At 50.8% G+C, this 21,182-nt stretch overlaps 1 long non-coding RNA gene across 1 annotated transcript; it reads right to left on the reverse strand.

Annotated features, from left to right (window-relative positions):
• Positions 1-6,617: 6,617 nt before the first annotated feature.
• Positions 6,618-20,925, reverse strand: LOC140620689 (uncharacterized). The gene is made up of 5 exons (XR_012020405.1): positions 20,794-20,925; positions 19,421-19,659; positions 15,349-15,416; positions 13,828-14,741; positions 6,618-13,422 (listed from the first exon to the last, which is right to left on the reverse strand). It is a non-coding gene; the product is annotated as an uncharacterized lncRNA (long non-coding RNA).
• Between the last annotated feature and the right edge of the window lie 257 nt (positions 20,926-21,182).

Genomic DNA, 21,182 nt, shown 5'->3' on the forward strand with positions numbered 1-21,182 from the left:
TCGTCTCCCATCTGACCCTCAGGACTGGCAAGAGGCAAGGTTTCCTTCTGCTCTCCTTTTGATGCATTGCCTCCCATCGGAGATGGGCGACACCGACAGGTGCAGGTGGCCACCGCCCTCCACTCAGGCGCAGTCCCTCACGCTCAGTTTGGATAGGCTGCTAGGGGGTAGTGGAAAGCTCCGGTGGACACCCTGACCCCACGGTTGTCCTGCGGGCAGAGCTCTTGCCTGGAGGCCTCATCCTCACCTGCATGCCCGGACCTGGAAATGACCAGCTCTGCTTCTCCACCGCCCCCCGCCCCCATGACAGATTGCAATGACCACCAGGCAGGAGGGTACACTAGGCAACAAGGACAAAAGACATAAAAGAAACAGATGTGACTAGTTGCCATCTGCCCTCTTACAGCTGGGTTTGGAGGCACGTGGCCTCCCCTGACATCGCTTTCTGCCTCGCCCAGTAACGGTTTGCGGGCAGGTGTTGGGCGTATCCCCGTCGGCGAGTGGAGGCTGGGGGCCGGGCTGAGGCTGTCCTGGGTTAATTCCACCGTCCTCACTTTCCGGGCCCCGAGTTCCTGGGAGCAGTGCCTCGGAGGTTGACTTGAAACTGGGGGTAAATAGCTTTCATATCGCGGCAGAGAGCTCAGGATGCACGACTGCGGACGCCGAGCAACACATTCTCTAAACAAGGGCTGCCTGCATTCCGCTGCAGGGATTCGGGACGCAGACAGTTGAGAATTTCAAATGGTGATATTCTAGGGAAAAAAAAAAAAACAAAAAAAACTCAACAACAACAAGGATACTTGCTGTGTGTTAATTTGTAAGCAATGAACACAAGATTCTGTTGTCGGTTCAAAAAAGAAAGAAAGGAGGGATCCCTGGGAGGCGCAGCGGTTTAGCGCCTGCCTTTGGCCCAGGGCGCGATCCTGGAGACCCGGGATTGAATCCCACGTCCGGCTCCCGGTGCATGGAGCCTGCTTCTCCCTCTGCCTGTGTCTCTGCCTCTCTCTCTCTCTGTGACTATCATAAATAAATAAAAATTAAAAAAAAATTAAAAAAAAAGAAAGAAAGGAAAGGAAAATAAAAAAAAAAAAACAGGGTGAAGGTTTGCGGTGGAAGGAGGGGGTTTCTATCTCCAAAACTCAGAGTGGTGGCTAATAAGGAGGGGGGACGTGGCATGTGGTGAATGTCAAGCAGCTCCCACTTGCCATGGGCTTTGATCTGTGCCGTGGCTTCGGTTTTGTTTTCTTTGTAAGCAAAAGGCCTCTACTCCCTGGTCCTCTGCAGTACCCTCCGTTGCTGCAAGAGGCATAATTGGCTCTTCACAGCACTGTCAGCATCATAGACATTAGCATTAAGTGACACAACATGGTATAAATAATGCCGATGCCCGTGTCCACAGCAGATTAGCTCTATTAACCTTTGCGTTGAGCTAGAAGCGCGGGCACGATGTGTCCAACACAGTCAGTGATGTTCCCTTTCACGGACGCAGACTCAAAGCACCTGTGTTTAATTTTTATCCAGAGCACCGTTTTCATTTCTGAGCTGCAAAACTTCCGTGCTCCTGGCCCCTACGATGTCAAAAATGCACAGTGGCAGATTGGCATATTGAGCTATTAATAATTTGCTATATGTGTTACAGATGTTGCATAAATGAGTGGTGTTCTATCACTATTTCTTGACATTGGGGCCCTTGGGGTGGCAGGCTAAGACCCAGATCTGTCTACAACCTGCCTGTTCTGGAAAGAAAGGGGAAAAAAAAGTGGCCCCTTTGAGCAGAATCACATTCCAGCTCGCAGAGCCAATTTTTCAGATGTTCTCTCTATCCTGTTCCTTGTTCCTCCACTCAGACCTCATCTGGCCACGATGAAAAATGATGTGATGCAATTTTTTATTCCGCGCTTGACACTCCTAGGGAAGGCAATGTGGTTCATTGATTCCAAACTCCAAAAAGGTCAAAAATGGGGAACACAATTTTTGGAAACAGCCCAGGAAAAACTTTCAAGCCCCGGAAAACAAAACTGCTAATTGTTAGCTCTTCTGCTGCTATTAAGCTTCAGAGGAGCTCCGGGCCTGTTTCACGCGTATGTACTTTTGCATTAAAACATTATTGAGCCACCAGGTGAAATGTATATTAAGTGCCCAGCTGAAAGTGGACACTAGGTTTAAATGTTGACAGCAGACAGCTGTAGGATTTCTTAAACTTAATTCAAATAATGAAATCAGTAGGTTATGCTATAGTTTCAAGTTTCCCCAAACAAATTTATATGAAAAATGATATTAATTTATCTGAGATTACTTCAGCCAAGAAATAGATTTTTCTCTGTCACTTCTGAAGGGTAAGGAGGAAAAAAAAGATCAGAACTATTACAAAAAATGTAGCTTGGATAGTTGAGGGCTCTAATAAACAAAATGTGCCTTTTCAATTTAGATTAATCATGATCGCCCTGTTTACCCATTCTGTGGCCACGACGATTTTTGAAATGCTAATAAATTAGATCTCTTTTTATCCTCCAAGTTGGGAGAATGGTTCTTTCCAAACAAAATATATGTGTGGGCAGCGTGCCCAAGCTTTTCTTCCTCTCTCTCTGGCTTTTTTTTTTTTTTTTTTTTTTTTTTGTGCACACTTTTTAAAAATGCCACACAGCAGTGAGCCCTCTATTGAATCATTGCAGTATGGCTAAACCTGAAGGTTAGCAGTCCAAGTCTAAGCCAAATGGTGCCAGATAAAATTCCAACTTAGACACGGTTCCAATTCACACTGCTTTCAGCCTGTAACCTTCCCCGAACAGTGCAGCCAAAAGATTTAATAGTGTCACCAGTAGGGCACGCATAAATAGCAACTTTTATTGGTCACTATTTTGGAAATGTCAAGAGGGCTACAATATGGTTCTGGTTTGCGTTCAGCATTCACTTTACACACCTCTCTGGATGTTGGAAAACGTCATTTCACCGTGACAGAGTATAATGCCCTGTGAAAAATTTTCACTCCTGTGACTTCTGATGTGGGGTTTGGCAAAGCATTTCCCGGTAGTGTCCACTAATCCACACCCACTTGTGATTGGCACACGGGCAGACCTCCTGGCCCGGTTCCAGCAGGACGCACCGGGGCCCCGGGGCTCACAGTCCAGGTGGAGAGACGAGGGCTGTCCTGGGAGAGGTCAGTGCCATCTGTCAGACCAGGGTGCTGGGGTCAAAGCAGATCAGAACGTCTGAAACATTGGACCCATCTGGGCTCTATCCGAGGGAGGGGGTGGCAGGCTGCAAGGGGAGCAAGGGCAACCCCGGGCGAGACGTGGGGAGGAGTGGGGGCTCTGGGCAACGCGTCCATGAAGAATTACAGGCGGTTTCTCACAGGGAGTCCTGAGTCCTTAGGATGTGTATTCTGCTTGCAGGAAAAAGAAGGTGCCATCACTCGGAAACTTTATTTCTGGGGCCCTGTTTCGATCCTATTCTCTACTGTTTGCAGAAATGCTGTGATTCTCTCCCTATTCTGAGATGAAGGAGGGTCCAGGAATGCAAGGATCGTGCACAGGGTACATTCGCTTGTTGACGCCCCATTTCCTGGTTGGGGTGTTCAGGGCCGGGCTCCCCGTGGATGGAGCCGTGGGCCCGGCCTCTCTGAGAGTCATCGGCGGGGCCTCGGGGTCTCCGAGGGAGAGGGGCCTGCTGAGTCCAGGCAGAGGCCAGAGTTTTTATCTGGACAAAGGATCTCACTACAGTGTTGGAAGTGTTCCTCGTTTGAAAATTTCTGTTCCCACTGCTGCCCATTGAGGACCTGCTTGGTCACGCTCTCTGTGGGAATGCTCTCGAACCTCAGGACCTGTGCCCACGAGTCGGGTCCCTGACAGTTCCATTTGTGCCACCCAGCTGGCCGGGGGCCCCTGAGCTCCTCTGGTGCCTCCCTCCGAGGGCTCAGCCAACCTGGGTCCCCAGGCCTGCTGCAAACAGCCCTGGCTCCTAAGCATCAGGTTAGCTGGGCTTGCTCGAGGAGGATGCAGGCTGGAAAAACCCTCCCCCCCCATGCCTGGATGGAAACAATCCCCCAAAGACAACCTCAAATATAAAACCGATCTAGAGGGAAGGCCTGTCTTGTTTAAGGAAACTTGAGAGCTTTTTCCTATTGCAAAGCCAGCCTGGTTCCTTCTCCCTCATTTATTGGTGACTTTAACAAATGTTTTAAACCAAATTTAGAACAGCTGGTTTTCCAGAAATGCTGGAACATAAAGAGATTGCTTCGTTTGGTGCCATACCCAAATAAACAGGAGTTTAAACCAGAAGATCTGAAGTCTGGCCTCCGGTGGCTCTGGTTAGTGAAAAATTGGCCTTTGTTCAGGAGAGATGACGTGACCTTGCCAGGTTGAGCCATCTCACGTGCATAATGCAATGAATGCGACTGAGTTAGTAGATGCCATGTCTCTAAGACCTGGATGATCCTCCTAAAACGTGCACACGGACCCAGGCTTTAAAATGACACCAGTGGAAAGTCTGACAAGGGAAGTCTCTCACACAAAGGGGCCGGCGGGGGGGGGGGGGGGGGGGGGAGGGGGGCTTGCACTCTCTTTATCACATGCAAAATCCAAAACCTCTGACTTTGTACAAGGTGTCATTTTGGGCTTTGTGTCTGTATTGTTGTCGTTGTCGTTGTTCTAATCTGTGCCTGGAATACAAGTTCTTTTTCAGTCTTTCATGTCCTATGATCCTTTCTTTCTTCCTTGTCAGAAAATACAGTTTGAATTTGCTTCCAGAATTCAAACAAACAAAAGCTTCCCCGATCCTGAACGTTTTCACTCCAGAGGTGAGCTCCTGTGGCTGAGGAGACGCCCCCCCTTCCTCAGTGCCAGGGAGGGAGGAACTCCTCATGGCTTCTGTTTTTTATTACAGTAAAAAAAGCCAGCCTGCAATTGCAAGAGGCAAAGGATCCCCCCCCCCCGATATGATTTCTGATGGTATAATTCTGGTTTCTATTCCCCTAGCAGCACTTACTTGTTAATATGCCAGATATCAGGGAGCAGGGTCACTGGAAACATGTTTATTAACAATATGAAACTCGGTGCAAGGACCCAGGGCCAACGCTGTGCCGGTCAGGAGGACCCAGGCTCTAAACGAAGCCACATGCCACAGACCAGGCCACCCCCAGAACCACAGCAGCAAGGGGCTGGGTCTGAGATGCAAACAGGAACCCCCACGGGGGCACTTAAAATGCCCGGTTAAAATCAACACTGAAATGCTAACTAGGCCTTGTCCTGTGAACTTGGGAAGCTGAGTCCTGGTGCCCCGGCTGGGGAAGTACACAGGGCACGGTGCAGGCTGGTGCCAGGGCCAGGAGTCCTAGGTGTCCGGTCACCTCCACGGATGGGATGCACCCTGAGGTCTGGCGGTCACAGCTGCCCAAGCACAGCCAGGCACCCCACCGGACTGCCGCTTCTGACTTCCAGGCCTGGAATAAAGAAGGGTTCCCGAGCACCCTCGTTTTTGTTCTGAAACATAAAAGCAAATCTCTCAGAACCCAAACATCTTTACTTTGTGGACTTCAATGCTTTCCTCTTTTTTTCTTTTTTTTTCAGATTTTATTTATTTATTCATGAGAGACACACACAGAGAGAGGCAGAGACACAGGCAGAGGGAAAATCAGGCTCCCTGCGGGGACCCCGATGCAGGACTCAATCCCAGGACCCCGGGATCACGGCCTGAGCTGAAGGCAGATGCTCAACCACTGAGCCCCCCAGGCGCCCCCAATGCCTTAGTTTTTTAGCTTTCCTTAAGTAGTGACAAGCTGGCTCTGCTAACAGGGCTCTTTGGCCGGGTGGTAATCAGTCCAATTTTGGGCTGGGCCAGACAGGACGCTTGCAGACAGAACCATCTGCAGATGGGCGTGCGTGAGGCCCAGCACAGGTGTGATAAACGTGGGGCAGGTGTAAGAACGCTTTCAAACTCACCCAGCTAGGATGAGGAGGTGGTATTGGTCACCTCTTTGATCACACTTCTGTCAGTGAGATACTGTTCCCAGGATGGGTGCATGAGTGTATATATATATTTTTTTTCTGTATGATATATATTTTAGAACATAAGATAACTCAGAAAGTCTAAGATTCAAAACTTATAAATAGAATTTCTAATATTTTCTTCCTGTAGCCCATTGAATCATCTTGACCCTTGACGTGGAGGCGGCTATTCTAGAACAAAGAAGTCTGAGCTCTGGTTTTTTCACACCACTACATCCAGTCTGATGTTGTCAAGCTGCTGGTGTGTCTGCCCCGTGAGGCCTCTGTTTCCTCATCTACAAATTGATGTGGTCGGGGTGGAGGATAGAGCCAGGGCTTGAACTAGACCGGCCTACGTTAGACTATCTGCTATTCGTTTACTTGCTTGCTTTCTTCCTTTTTTCTCCTTCCTTCCTTCCTTCCTTCCTTCCTTCCTTCCTTCCTTCCTTCCTTCCTTCCTTCCTTCCTTCCTTCTTTCCTTCCTTCCTTCCTTCCCTCCTTCCCCCCTCCTTCTCTATCTCTAACATCTACCCATGGAACCCATGAAAATCTCTTTCTAAACTACAGTCAGCTACAGAGAAGAAATTAGTTTACAGATCACAAGACTAAACCATCTCAAGGATTTTGAAGGTAATACGACTAATTGCAAAGAGTGTTTTTCAAGGATCTGATGGAGGATATCTGGAAAAATTCTCCCTGGAGGTGATTCCCAAAGGAGGCTCAGGATTGGAACTGACTAGAAGCTCTTCATCTGCAATTGGCAAAACCCCACCCAGGCAGCTGAAGCCAGCAGGGGTGCTGGTTGTGAGAGCTCTGGGGACCCCAGAGCAGAGATGTGGCTGGGACTCTTGCATACCTGGAACCCCGGAGACTGTCTCCGTCTGTCATCTATGCTCATCCTTCATGCTGTGAGTGTGTCAGCCTCCTTTGTCTCTGTCGATGGAGAGGAAACATGGCTTCCAACAGCTGGCTAACAGCTTCGCACAGTGTTAAGGGATTGGCTTCTCTTTCCTGGATGACAAGTTCCCAGAAGGGGTCTGATTGGCTGCGGAGAGACACACAGCCTGGACCAACCTGCTGTGGCCATGGTTCTATGGTAGCCATTCAAGTGGATGTGGGAGGGGCCTTTCCCATAAGACAGATAATCCCCTAAGTGTCTACCAAAGGACATTGAAGAAATGCACATTTCCAGGCTCCACTCCAGAAATTCTGATTCAGTCAGTCTGGTGTTGGGGCCTGGAGATGGAGGAGATAGAGAGGAACTGGCCAACAGGGAGAAAAAGAGGAGGAAGGCAGAGATGATGGATGGATAGATGAAAGATAGATAAATGGATAGATAGATGAACAGATGGGTAGAGAGATGATAATAGTTGGATGGATGGATAGATAGATAGATAGATAGATAGATAGATAGATAGATAGATAGAGACAAATATAGAAATACAGAAATCAAGATGTCCCCAAATGATTTAACACATAACTTGGCATTTTTAGGAATGAGGATGTATCTGGTTCCACACGGGACTGACAGTCATCCTCATTAATGACCCTGTTCCTACATCCTCTGCTGTCTGAGACCACCAGGCCCCTGGACACTGTTTACCCATTGGTTTGCCTTTCCTCAGGCTGGAGGTCCGTGACTGAGACCAGCCAAGGGGATCGGCTTTTCCAATCCCATGCAGTTCCTCTGCGGTGTCACAGACACTCAGGGACCTGCTGCAGGGCACCAAGCTGTGGTCTGGGCACGTACACAGAATCACAGTCAATCCTCACCTAAGGCGTGGGAGGTGATGGTGGAATCACCATGTATCCATTTTACAGCCAAGGAAAGAGAGCTTCCATGGGGTTAGACGATATCCCTACGGCTGCCCAGATCTCTCAAGACCTGCCAAGAGATCTCTCCAGTCTCCCTCTCACTGCACATGCCCGTCCAGGGGGCTGTGCACTCCTAGCTAATTAATCACTATGTTGTCGTGTGATGATAACTTCAGGCCGGGCTTCCGTTTTCTGCTGGTCTTTGTTTCTCCTTCCAGATCACCATCAGCTTCTCAGAGCAAAGTCTGGTCCAGTTCAACTCTGAGTCCTTGGCCCCTTCCACCACTCCATGATAGAATCAGAATCCATCCATTCTGGGCAGAGTGGGATTCCAGGGTTTGCTCGGGGCTGTGGAGGGTCACTGCTCTGCCAGGTTTTGACAACTGCCTGAAATCCAAGTTTTAAAATATCTCACCGGGAGCAGGTCAGTTATGAAACATTTGGAATGGCCTGACTCCCTGTAGGTTGAGTCTGAAGTATGCGTCCACGTGGGCCATTCCAGAGCCATGCTCCCAAGCTGCCGCCACCCAGTGGTACCACCCCCAGGCATCCGAGGCCAGTGCTGGCCCAGGGTACTACAGGCTGGGTCATACCTCTCCTCACAACTTGGAGCCTCCAGAGCACCTTTTGCGAAATAAGCAAATCAACACAGAGGATGAAAATGATTGGATGTAATATTCAACTTTCCCTTCAGCTCTACAGCGGAAATAATGGAATTCTTGTGATTACACTTGACATTTTAGACATTGCCGGTTTATAAAATTTTGCTGCCCTGTCTTTAAAAAGTTCTAATTCTATAACCAAGCCTACCGAAGCTATTGAAACAGTTGGAAAGGAGCACCAAGGTCAGAGGAAGATGAAGTACAAACACCACACATGCACCAACTATACCTCGGGAGCAGAGTGATCATGGAACAGGCCATCCAACTGCGAGCTGGGAACACATGCTTACTCAGAACAGAGGACCCGCCGAGGAGCCCCAGTCCAAAAGCTTACTTCAGGTTCTGTCAAGAGAGCAATCTGCCAACCCCCTCGACCTGCATGAACCTCTACATCCTATCTAGAAAGAGAAGGGGCCTAAGGATTGTCTGCCCGTCAAAATCTCTGCAAAACCAGGCGTCGCAGGCCAGCAAAGCTTCATGTGGTCACAGGGCTGGTCACAGGGCATGTGAGCTAGTGCTCTAGGCTGACAGTGGCTGCTTTGAACCTGGTTCAGGGACCATATGGCCAGTGGTTGGTGTAGAATGTTCTAGATGCCCAAGGTGGAAGGGACTTTGAGGCCTCAGAAACATGGGAGTTTACTTATAAAGGTCACTTGGTAAATATTGATTTGCTAAAGGTTATTAATAAGATATTAAATGGACACTTTCTCCCTTTAGCTTCAATCTCATAGACTTAAAATATACAAGTGAGTATGTGACCGATCACCACGTACAGAACTCATGAAGGATGTGGCTAAGAGCAGAGCCCACCCATCTGGGATACTCCAGCCAGATTAAGGATATCGGGTTGGAATTCAGAGATTCGGCTCTGGGAGAAGAGTTGCCCCGGAAAGAGCTGTTGCTGTTCTGTGGGTCCTCTCCCCTCTGCTTCTCCAAGGTGGGGATTGCTGCCCACTGAGGTGAGGCCCCTGTGGAGCTGCGCAGACCCCGGTGCTGTGGGTGGTGGCCCACCATTGGTGTCCCTGGGGAAGCTCAAGGGTGGCCAAGCCACCGGGCTGGAGAGGGTTGGGCAGAGAGCATGAGCTGGTGCCATGCTGAGGGGACAAACTGCCTCCCCTCAGCTGTGGTGAGAGGCTGGGAATCGGGGCATGAGATGCAAAATCCACAGAAAGAAGGAAGGAATTTGGGCCTGGGGTCCAACAGTGTCCTTTGCGGGTAGTTCTGCCCTGACAGGCAGCACGAGTCTGCTTGGGGTGGACTGCCAGCAAGGCCTTGGCTGAGGGACATCGGGAGCAGGTGGCCCTGGCACGGCACACTCACCCCCACCTCTGACTCTGGGGCGGAAGAGTGGTTCCCGAGGAAGCTGTGACAATCACCAGGAGAGAGACAGAGGCTGTGTCGCCGGAAGATGCTCCATCAGCATTTCAGGTGCTGTGGCCAAATGATGGCTTCTGCGTGTGCGTGTGCGCATACATATGTAGGTACGCAATACACAAATATGGATCATGTACACCTGCGTCATGTTACGATACACACAAAAATATACAGCCAATAGGGCATACATGCGTGGGGGTGTGTGTGTGCACACATGTACGTACACACACTCATGAGCTCTCAGGTTGGTCACATGACCAAAAGTACTGAGATTCTTGGACATTTCTCTCTCCTCTGAACCAATTGCCCATATTTTCCCTCTACCCTTCTGAGGTTTCAGCTGAGGACATTTGCCACAAAGACAGGCAACAAGAGAAAAACAAGGAGAGCTTCATTAATGCATCTACGTCTATGGAGACACGGGAGGTGCCAGGAACCGGAGTGGACCTCTCCAAGGTGGCTCACACCTCCACCTGGCACACCACCCCCAGTTGATGACAATAGGGGGATGGTGGGAGTGGGGTGGGGGGACGTGGGTGGGGCCCTGACAGCGGAGAGCCGTGATGCAGATTCAAGCCTGGCACCCTCTCCTTGGACAAGGGTTTCTTGTTATTAAGTCATCTTCCTCTTTTGCGTGTGGAGAGGGAGAAACACATGGAGATTTTTAATATGAATTTCCCTTATAAAAAGGGCTCCAGGACAGCCCCGGTGGCTCAGCGGTTTAGCACCACCTTCGGCCCAGGGCCTGATCCTGGAGACCCGGGATCAAGTCCCACATCGGGCTCCCTGCATGGGGCCTGCTTCTCCCTCTGCCTGTGTCTCTGCCTCTCTCTCTCTCTCTCTCTCTCTCTGTGTCTCTCATGAATAAATAAAATCTTTAAAAAAAAATAAAAAGGGCTCCATTTCAGAGCTCCTCCTGTACCTACAGTTTCTCAAAATAATCAGTTCAAAATAATCCTTGGACCAAAGAGGCATATTTAGGGGTGACACGTTCTCCCCTTCACCGTCAAAAATATGGCTCTACGAGGGGAATTGTGATTCGGTTGTAGCCTATGCCATGTGACACGGGACAGCTGTAGATTGTAATAGACCCAAATATATAGTCACTGAATCCTTATTAATACTTGATTCATATGTTAATGATATTTAATTGATGTGTTTAATTCTCATTAAAATGGGTGCACCAGAAGAATGAGTTTGGAACTGAATTTCCAAAGAATGAAGCTGACATCCTACCTGAGAAGGGCCATCAGTGCTCTTCAAACGAAGAAAATGGCATATTCAAAACCACAGGGATTTGAAGCATTTGCAAAGATTGGGAAACAGCAAATATTATCAATGTAAGTCCACTCCTTACTAATGATCAAGGTTGGGTTGGGGCATGAGCCAGGATGGGGTCAGGTCAGAGAAATTTTGAGCCAGGAGCAAGCATGACGGCTCAAGACCCGGCATGTACGGGTCCACAGCATTGCATTTAGCTATCCATTCTGACCCGATGATCCATTCTCCAAAAGTTGCAAAGATCATGCAAGCGATGCCGTGTTCGCTTCACCCAGTTTTCGCCAAAGGCAACAGCTTACGGGGTAATGACGGCAAAACCGGAAAGTGAACTTGGGTACAGGCCTCAGACCTTATTTAGATTTTTGTCTTATGTGCACTTATGTGTGTGTAGGTCTGGGCAATCTTCCACATGTGCGGGTTGGTGTGACTGCCGCAGTCAAGCACTGAACTGCTCCACGTCTAGCAAGATCTCCTCTGCGCCGTCACTTTGTAGGGAGGTGCACGCCCCGCTCCCTTCCCCGCACCCTAGTGTGTTCTCCATCCCTCCGTTAGGAGTGGGATCCTAACGCACATAACCTGGGGAGGTTGGCTTCTCTCACCCTGCGCTCCGCCCGGGAGAGCCGTGGAAGTTCCTGCGTGCGTGGATATGGGTGGACGCCAGTGAGTCTGACCGCTCACCCCCTGGGGGACGTTTGGGTTGTCTCAGTATCTGGCTGTGAACCCTCCACGTCCAGACTCGTGTGTGGACAGAGTGCTCATTTGTCTGGGCTACATGGTCAGGAATGTGATTACTGGGTCATCCAGTAGGCTCAGATTTTTAAAAAACTGCCTCACTGTTTTCCAGAACCTGTGTACGTCTGCATTTCCCACAGGAACGAATAAGAGATCTAGTTTCTCGGCAGCCACGAGCGCATCGGGTAATCGGCGAAATTTTTACTTTTCGCCATTCCCGGAGACGTGCGGGAATTCCTCGCCGTGGGTGTAATTTGCGTTGCCCAAATGTGTGATGATGTTGAACATATTTTAATGTGCTTATTTGCCACCCACACATACACATCCTCTGTCCTGAACTATCGGCCTTTTGTCCATTTTCTGATTGAATTATCTGCGCTTTTGACGGTTGAGTTTGGAGCATTCTTTCTTTGAGAGCTTGGCCAGGTACGTTTCGCAAAGACTTTCTCCCTGTCTGCATCTTGATTTTTGGTCCCCTTAAGAGAGTCTGCCGTGGGTTTAGAATTTTAAATTTTGATGAGGTCGAATTTAACAAAATTTTTTTATCACGGTCATCCATGATTGACCGTAATGTCAAAGGTTACTCCTTTCCTGGTCCTTTGGCTGGAGAAGAAAAGCTTTTCTTCGGCCTTTGGGTTTTGTTTTATTTTTGGTGTGTGTCTGTGAGGATGTCAGGGCTGCACAGCTGTCCAGTGCCTCACTCAGTACGGACAGGAAATAAAGGAAGGACCCGGGACCCACACCACTGTGCTGCCTCTCCAGGCGCAGTTCCAGCCAGTCTCGTTGCTCTTTACACCATTGAGTCATATGCTTATTTTACATGTCATGTCTGTGGATTTTAGCTGTACTTACTGGAGGGGTCGGGCGGGGGGGAAGCCTGTCTATTCCATCTTGACTGGAACTAGAAGTTAGTTTACCGTACTTTGATTCTGTTGTTGTGTCCTCGTACTTTCCATTCTTTAAACACTCGGATGACATTTTATAAATGCAAATATTTGACACAGAATCATATCAACATTGAGTTTTGGAGGAGAAAGTACTTCTGGGAACAAAGCTGGTTAGATCCGTTTAAAACAAAAATAGGAACAACGGAAATATTTAGCTGTTGTACGGAAAGTTGGGCAAGGAATTATTCAGCAAAATTATTTTCACCAAGATGAATTCTCTCTCAAGTCAAATTTGCAGTGAGGGTTCACAGATCAGTATTTTTGTGCAAATTTATATATATATATATACATATATATATTACTAACTTTAGCTTTTGCCAGTGTACACTTTCTATTTGCCGTCATCATATTTTTCAGTTTCAGTATTTTCTAGATCGCTTTTACAGACTTGGGTCTGCCAAAAGATTTCAATATTTCTGACAGCTTCACCATACACGTTTTAGCCACTGTCACTTTTATTTCGTGCTGATTTCTTTCTGCCGTAAGAATCATCATGAACTGAATGAAGTATTGGTCTCTCCTGCTTATTTCTTATCTGATGCCTGAGAAAATAATTTCTGCCAAATACTCCAGAAGATGGTTTGACTGTTCAGACTGGACAGTGGGTCTTGGTTTTTGCTTTTCCACTGACTAAAGAAAAATAAACCCGGGATCCCTGGGTGACGCAGCAGGTTTGGCGCCTGCCTTTGGCTCAGGGAGCGATCCTGGAGACCCAGGATCAAATCCCACGTCGGGCTCCCGGGGCATGGAGCCTGCTTCTCCCTCTGCCTATGTCTCTGCCTCTCTCTCTCTCTGTGTGACTATCATAGATAAATAAAAATTTTAAAAAAATAAAGAAAAATAAACCCAACCTGTATCCTCAGCACTTGCGGGAAGCCACGTGCCCTCTGCAGCCCTCTGGGCTCCACCCCGGGCAGGACAACCGGGGTCCGAGCGGTGGAGGAACAGAGGACTCAGGGAAGGGCCAGGCTGGAGGAAGCCCTGCTACCCTCGCCCTGGAGGGAAGAGGTGGTCAGGGAGGGCCTGGTCTCTAACCTGCAGGGGAGGGGCTGGAAGTGGTGCAGCAGGGGTGGTTGGCTGGTGCAGGTGTCGGGGAGGATACAGCGCTCCCAGGGGCAGGTGGCCTAGGCTGCTGGCATCACAGGGCACTTGGACGAATCCAAACCTGTGCCACCGCCTATTCCTTCGACGCCCGGCCTCCTCTCCCGTGGTGTCCTTGCGAGTCACTCGCGTGCCTTCCCCTTCCCCACAGGTGCGTCCTGTCATCACACTGCGGCCCTGGCCACCCGCATACCCCCCGGACGGCGCCTTCGTCCAGGAGGCAAACCGCCTGGGCTGGCAGCGGCTTCAGAAGCGGAGCGCCGGTTGCCAGGAGCGCTGTCGCCCACTGACATTTTCCTGGCAGCACGTCCGTGGTCGTGGGGGGGTGCCCGGAAGACTCCTCTGACATGTGCTGGCCGGCGGGAGGCCCCTCTTGCAGGCCCAGGGGCAGGTGTCACGCAGGACGCAGCCCCCGGCCGTCCTCCCTCCTCCTGGGGAGCCCACGGGCCCCAGGCTGCGCCCCGGGAAGCGTTCCTGCTCGGTGCCTCGCTCACAGGGCCACCTGGGGGCTGCGACACAGAAGGCGAGGCGGGGGTGACCAGCAGCCCCAGGGCGCCCCCCTCACGGCCGCGTGAGCCCCAGGCCGCTGCAGGCTGCAGAGTGATGCTGGGGTGCGTGGCTTGCCCGCCCTTCGGGAGAAAGGAAGACGTAGGCGCTTCCGTGGCTCCTCTGACCCCTGCCCGCACCAGCGCCCCCTCCCCGGGCTCTGCTCACCTCCTCGGCCTCACACACGCCCCCGGGTTCCCCCTTCTCCCCTTCTTCACCCCCCTCCACGGGAGCCGCCGCTGCCTCGTCTTGAGTGAGACCCTGTCCGGTCCCGGCCTCCGGGTGCAGGTGTCCGCCACCACCTGCCTCAGATGTGCGGGGGCCACCGTCAGGACCAAAGGCCCCGCCTGTGACTCTTTCCCACTAGCCCCAGTGTATCCTGGGAGAGCCCAGTCCTCCCAGACTCTGCTCTCCAGGCTGCGGAGAGCGTGGGCCCCACGTCCCCCAAGCCAGAGATCTCTCCAGGGCTCTTCCTCTGAGACTTCTTGGATCGGGCCTCCTGCCCAGGCCTGCGGCCCTTGCTTCAGTGACTTGCCATTTTCTTACTGGGTTTTCTCTTCCTTCTGGGCCTTTCCCTGCTGCTGCACCTGGTTTCTCCCCTCCCTCTGCCAGAGCGAGGGTCCCCAGGCGCAAACCTGAAAGTGCAACTACCGCATCACCGGTGGTTCCCCGCTGCCCAGAGGGGGGTCCAGAGCGTGAAGTTCTAACTGCCAAGTCGGACCAAGGTCACCCAAGGGTCGCCAGCTGTCCACCCCAAATTCCGTGCCGTCTGGCTCCCTCCCTCAGGATTTCCAGGGGTCCCGGCGTGCCGACACCTCCCATCCTTCTCCCCCCAACCCCAGACCTCCCACCATTGCACTTCCTGCGGATGCAGGTGCCGATATGCGTGCACCAGCCCTGGAGACGCACCAGCGTGAGGACACAGTGTTCGGCCTACTTGGCTGGAGGTTTCTTGAGGACTTAAAGGCAAGATGATCCTGAAAGGAAAAGGGAATAAAGAAAGACTTTAGATTGCATAGAAGATCTCCGTGCCCCGGGCTCCCCAGTCAGCGATGCCCTGTCCCAGGGCATCCCCTGATAGTGCATTGGCGACTGTGACCTCGGGCTGGCAGGCAGCCCCACGGTGGAGCAGTCGGGCTCCCGAGCTCTGGCCCCTGCTGCCAAGCTGCAGAGCTGCATACAGTGGCCTTAACCTCCACTTCCTCACCTGAGAAATGGGACTAGTCAGCCTCTACTTACTGCCGGGACTTATAAGAACAAATGGGGAAGCCCGGCAGCTGTACAAACACGGGAGCGGGGTGTGTGCGCTCACAGATCCTGGAGGAGGTGCAGCCAGAGGTGAGGGCCGGGCCAGACCCTCCTCCTCGCAGACGCTACAATCCAGCCCTGGGACCACAGTGTGTCTCAAACATTAAGAGGGCAGCCCGGGTGGCTCAGCGGTTTAGTGCCGCCTTCAGCCCAGGTTCTGATCCTGGAGACCCGGGATCGAGTCTCACGTCGGGCTCCCTGCATGGAGCCTGCTTCTCCCTCTGCCTCTTTCTCTCTCTCTGTCTCTCATGAATAAATAAATAAAAATTTTAAAAAATAAAATAAAACATTAAGAATTTAAGAAATGCCTTTTCAGCATGGTGAAGGGAAGGAGGGCCCAGGAGAAGGGCCCAGGGCAGCGCCTCCGGCGACGCGCACACCAGCCCGGTGCTTCCCGTGGCGATCGTGTCATCGAAAGCCTCCCCCGAAGGCCGGATGGTAAATGTCTCTGGGGTTTCACGGCGGGGGGAAGGCGACTTCGCTAGAACCCACACAGCCCCCTTGGCCTGGAGAGCAGAGCCGTGGGGCTGGTGCGTGCTCCCAGGACCAGGCCTCTGGCAGTCGCGCGGCCCACCGGTGCCAAGCGAGGCACCCGGAGACTCTCCTGGGAAAGAAGCCAGCAGGGGGGGAAGGGGGATTTATGACCCCTCAGTCCCGGGGCTGCCGGCTGGTGGGCGGCACAGCCCGGAGACGAGGACAAGATGCTGCCGACCACCCTGCACCCGCGGTCCCCGAGACTGGGGCCAAGGCTGTGTCACCGTCAGCTCAGGGACACGCGCCCGGTGACCCGCCGGGCAGCCTCCCAGTGACCTCAGGGTCCAGGTGCCCGACCGCTGTGTGGAAGCTGACCTGGTGAAGGCATCTCGGGAGAGAGCACCTCCCAGGGAGAGGGGGGGGCCCTGCCCCCCAACCCCGGCATCTGAGCATCCTTGCTGCCCGGGGCTTCACGAAGGTGCTCCCTTACCTTGTTTTCCTCCAACTCCATTTAAATGAAGAATGTTGACTTGCTGCCAAAGTCCACAGGAACCTTCTCAGCCAAGTTTAATAACAGGAAGATCAACTTTGACCCTGATGACTTCATGAGAGTTTCTTATAAACAGGCTTCCAGGCTCCAGATAGGGCCTCCTTCCTGCTGTGAATGTTTATTAGCAACCTGCCAAGGAGGTGGCAGTTGTCTCCGCCTAGGTCCCCGTGCCAGCCCAGCAGAGCCTCCGGGCGGTGGGGGTGGGGGGTGCCCCTCGAGCTGCAGCCCTCTCTCTGGAAGCCGCCCTCCTCCTGAAGCTGCAAGGCCCGGGCCCGGGCTCAGCCTCTGTCGCCGCCGCGCCACCACCGCGGGCTGCGCGGGGACGTGGAAGCAGAGAAGCCGAACGGGAATAAAAATAGCAGGCTCGGGAATAGAGTTCATTAAGCATTCGATTGTCTTTGCCCCGAATTATATTCCTGGGAATTTCACTTAAAATCATTTTGTACTGTATTTTAAAACAAAGCAAAACAAAACAACCAAACCTCAAACTCATCTCGACCGATTGCTCCTGGCAGATGTCAGTATTTTAATTCAGCGTGGAATGGAGGCGACTGAATTCTAAATTGGTTTGTAGCAGGATATATTCATAAATCAGTCTTAAAATATGGATGCTTTGTTCCCTAATATGTTTGAACCAGTTAGAACTCAAAAAATCAGAAACAAAAACCAAATAGCCTGAGACATTTGTTGTATATAGTCTGGCACAACCATAGTATAAGTTCCCTTAAATTCAGGGAAAATGCGCCCAAATTAGTACTCAGCATATGCATATTTTAGGGCCCCTCTGCTTTCCTGTAAACCCTGCAGCCAACTCCGTCCCTTCTCTCCCATCCCGGCGCCTCCCACACATGCATACATTGAAATTTTGGAAATTCGACTTTTAACTGCTCAAGGAGAAATAGCTTTTCATGTACAAACCATCATCCTTTTCCCTCTTAAAAATTTTTGGGTGCACCTGAGTGAAAGAAGGGATGCAAAAGGCCACCCGCACTCCTTTGAGGGAGGACTCAGGACCCCCCCCATGACCCTCACCCACACCCCCAGGGTCAAAGGGGCTCTAAGTCAACATCTCCTCCTGGATCTCCCTTTCCTCCTAGAGGATTTGCAGGTGGGTGAAGCAACTGGGCCAGCCTCCTCTGTTCCCACTCCTTGTCATCTTCCATCTTTATTCTTTACCATAGACTGCCATTCACCCTGGGATTCATTTCTTTTTTCTTTTCTTTGTTTAAGATTTTATTTATTTATTCATGAGAGACACAGAGACAGAGAGAGAGGCAGAGACACAGGCAGAGGGAGAAGCAGGCTCCATGCTGGGACTCCGATGTGGGACTCGATCCTGGGACTCCAGGGTCATGCCCTGGGCCAAAGGCAGGCGCTAAACCACTGAGCCACCCAGGGATTCCCTCACCCTGGGATTTAAAGACTTTCTTTTTAAGTTTGACCTAGCAAGAATGTATCTTCAACATTTAACACACATTCATGTCTCCTTGGGGCAACAATCCATTGCTACAAAATATTACCCACAAGCCAAGAAGGGCCAAGGTTCAAGTTCAAATCCATAAGCTTCCCCTAGCAGTGAATTCGGGTGCCTAACAACTGGGTAAGCATTTTTTCCTCTTGAGAGAATGTTGCACCAGAGGCTGGCACCGGGCAGAATGAGAGGATGGAATGCCTCAAACATGTCCTATCCTTATGGCTCCCGACCGTTTGACGTCTCTGACCCTCTGTCTCCTCATCTGAAGGAGTGAGTACTCGTACTCATCAGACCTCCCCTCTCAAGCTAGTTATAAAAACTGAAATAGTCTCATCTCCGTCCACTGTGCTTTTTCTTCACAATATTATTGGAAATGACTTGAAAACAAACAGAAAATTTACTGATAAAGATTTCTATTGAAGCTAACTGACGTCGGTCATGATGACCAACTCCCTGGGCAGAAAGATCTGGTGCTGTCACTCCTACAAGGACCTTTCTACAGATGAGGCACCTTCAAGCCTAAATTAATTAGAGATCTTAGTTTGGTTCACTCTAGGAGAAGACCGTAGCCCAGAAGACCCCAGTTAAAAGCATCATAATTCCCTAGAGCAGAGGGAGAGGCCTTGGGTCGTAGCCAGCTGGAAGCCTTCGTTTATAGAGATGCAGGCAAGGAGGCCCAGAAAGAGGGCACGGCTCACCCAAGGTCAAGCCGCTGGTTAGTTGAGAAGGAAGGTGATAGTAAGGGGTCAGTCCAGCTCTGTGAGCATTATACAGACGCAGGCTCATATTGCCACGATGGGGCTGGGCAAGGGGCTCCCAATGGGCTGGCACATTACAAGGACAGGTATGTGGGGTCCTGGTTTCTTCACCAGACAGAAGCAGATGGAAGGTTATATCCTCATCCTCCCTGACTCCTTTATCCTTACTGTCACCTTCTGGGGACTTCCCCAAACTCCCCGTGCCCTCCCGTCTTCTGCCTGGCTTTCAGAACTCTTTCAGTATTTGGTTTGGAACATCTCCTGCTCACCAACTGGGAATAAGTATGAGAATTCCAAGGGAGTGGTTTCCATAGCAACAACAACCTCATGGAAGGTTTCAGAACTTTTACCTCCTACTCATGGTGCTGCAGAAATTCAGAAAGCATAAGGCACAAAGACAAGTGCTAATTATCTGACCTGAATTTGCTGTGGTGGGCAGAAGAAAGACAAATGCACTGCAGGCTGGCAGACATTCCTCATCGGCACATATCCAAATTACTTCCTGGAAGTGAATCACGGTCATATTATTGTAATTTTTTTTTGTTAGAGGTGGCACCAAGTATCAAAGTGAGGGTCATTCGTCTTGCACGGTGAAAGGCTCAGGCTCATGCTCTTGAGGGTGCAGAGTTGTTTTCTGGGACTGTCTTTTGGTCAACCTGGCGGAAATGATGATCATGTTGATGATGAGGTCTCTTTCCCTGTCATATCAGTGCAGTCATAGAAGAGCCCACAATAATCAGTATTTAAACACAGGTCACTGTGGGCTTAAGCACCTAGTCTTAGGTGTCTGAGCTCCAGTCCTGCCTAGGCAGATGGGCTTTGGATCATGCTGTGAAGGGTTCCCCTGGTGATGACACTCAGGTGTGAGGGGGGCTTGGCTCCATGTTGGGAGTACTTTGACAAATGGGAGGCAGGGCAAGTCCCTCTGCATCACTCCCTGCAGCAGACACTACTCTGGGCATGGTTTTTCTATACAGTCCATCTGGTGACATCTCATTAGTCTGAGAGAGTGCATCTGCCAAGCTGTGGTTGGGTAGCTTGGAGTTTATGGCAAAGCAGGGCCAGGGAGGTGACACATCACCTCGCATTTGCTTCCCACCCTCCTTCCTTCACTCTCACTGCCCTGGTGAGTCGCCTTTCAGTAAGATGTTGGCACACGCTCAAGCCTTGCCTCGACTGTTTTCTAAGAAGTCAAAGCTAACATGAGACTTACTGTGCCAGGAATTGGCAGAAGCATTGGGGTGGTTGGGTCGACATGAAAGGAAGGTCATCGTCTCAAGAACTTGCCATCTTACAGGGCTGACAAAGAACTTCCTTAAGGTAAAACAAACTGGAATTTATAACAGGTGATGCAAAGAGATGGCTGATCTCAAATGGCTGAAGAGACATGAAGAGTCAAAAGCGACTGGCAGCTTTCTAGTATTTTGACATCTGATGTCAGCAGGCAAGGGGGTGATGCCATGAGGTGACAGGGGAGCTGAGGAATCCACTCCAGGCTCCTGAACTGGGTCCTACGAGGGTGGAGGCTGCTGTCTCAGTGTGGCCATGACAAGATCCCCAGGGCTATCTCTTGCCTCAAAACGGCCTTGTAGGCAGAATGTTTGAACTATTCTCCGAGGCTATTTGGAAAGCTAGGATGAAACACTCTGTGTCCCTCGGAGCTCCTCCGGCATGCACACTTGATGTTCGGTATTTATCCAGCATAATGGTGGTCCCATCAACCCTCACACTACTAGTTACCTTCATGGCACCATCTTTTGGAGACAGAGCCGCCAGGTAAAAGGAGTTACCTGTTGGATGAAGCTTGAGGATCAGATGTCACCTCTGCCCGTTGTGAATAGGACTCAGATCACAGTGGCTTTTATCTGTTGGCACAAGGAAGATGTGCCCTCATTGTCTAAGCTAGTGAGGCCAGCTCCTCATCCATAAATGGAACCCCAGAACATTCTGGAGCCTTCTCCCCCACTCCCATGCATCACTCAACATCAGCATCCTCGGTTACAGAAGTTGGTTTACAAGGATGTTGGAGAGACAACCTCCAGGAGACTCTCCAGTGATGACAAAAACATGGCACAGAGCGCAAGCCTGGGACTTCTTTTGAACTCTGCCTGGTTGTACCATTTGGTGACGTTAACGGAGAGATCTACTCTATCCAGACGAGCGGAAACCCAGGCACTAG

Source organism: Canis lupus, chromosome 29, assembly GCF_048164855.1.
Source record: "Canis lupus baileyi chromosome 29, mCanLup2.hap1, whole genome shotgun sequence".
In the NCBI taxonomy this organism is placed as follows: Eukaryota; Metazoa; Chordata; class Mammalia; order Carnivora; family Canidae; genus Canis; species Canis lupus.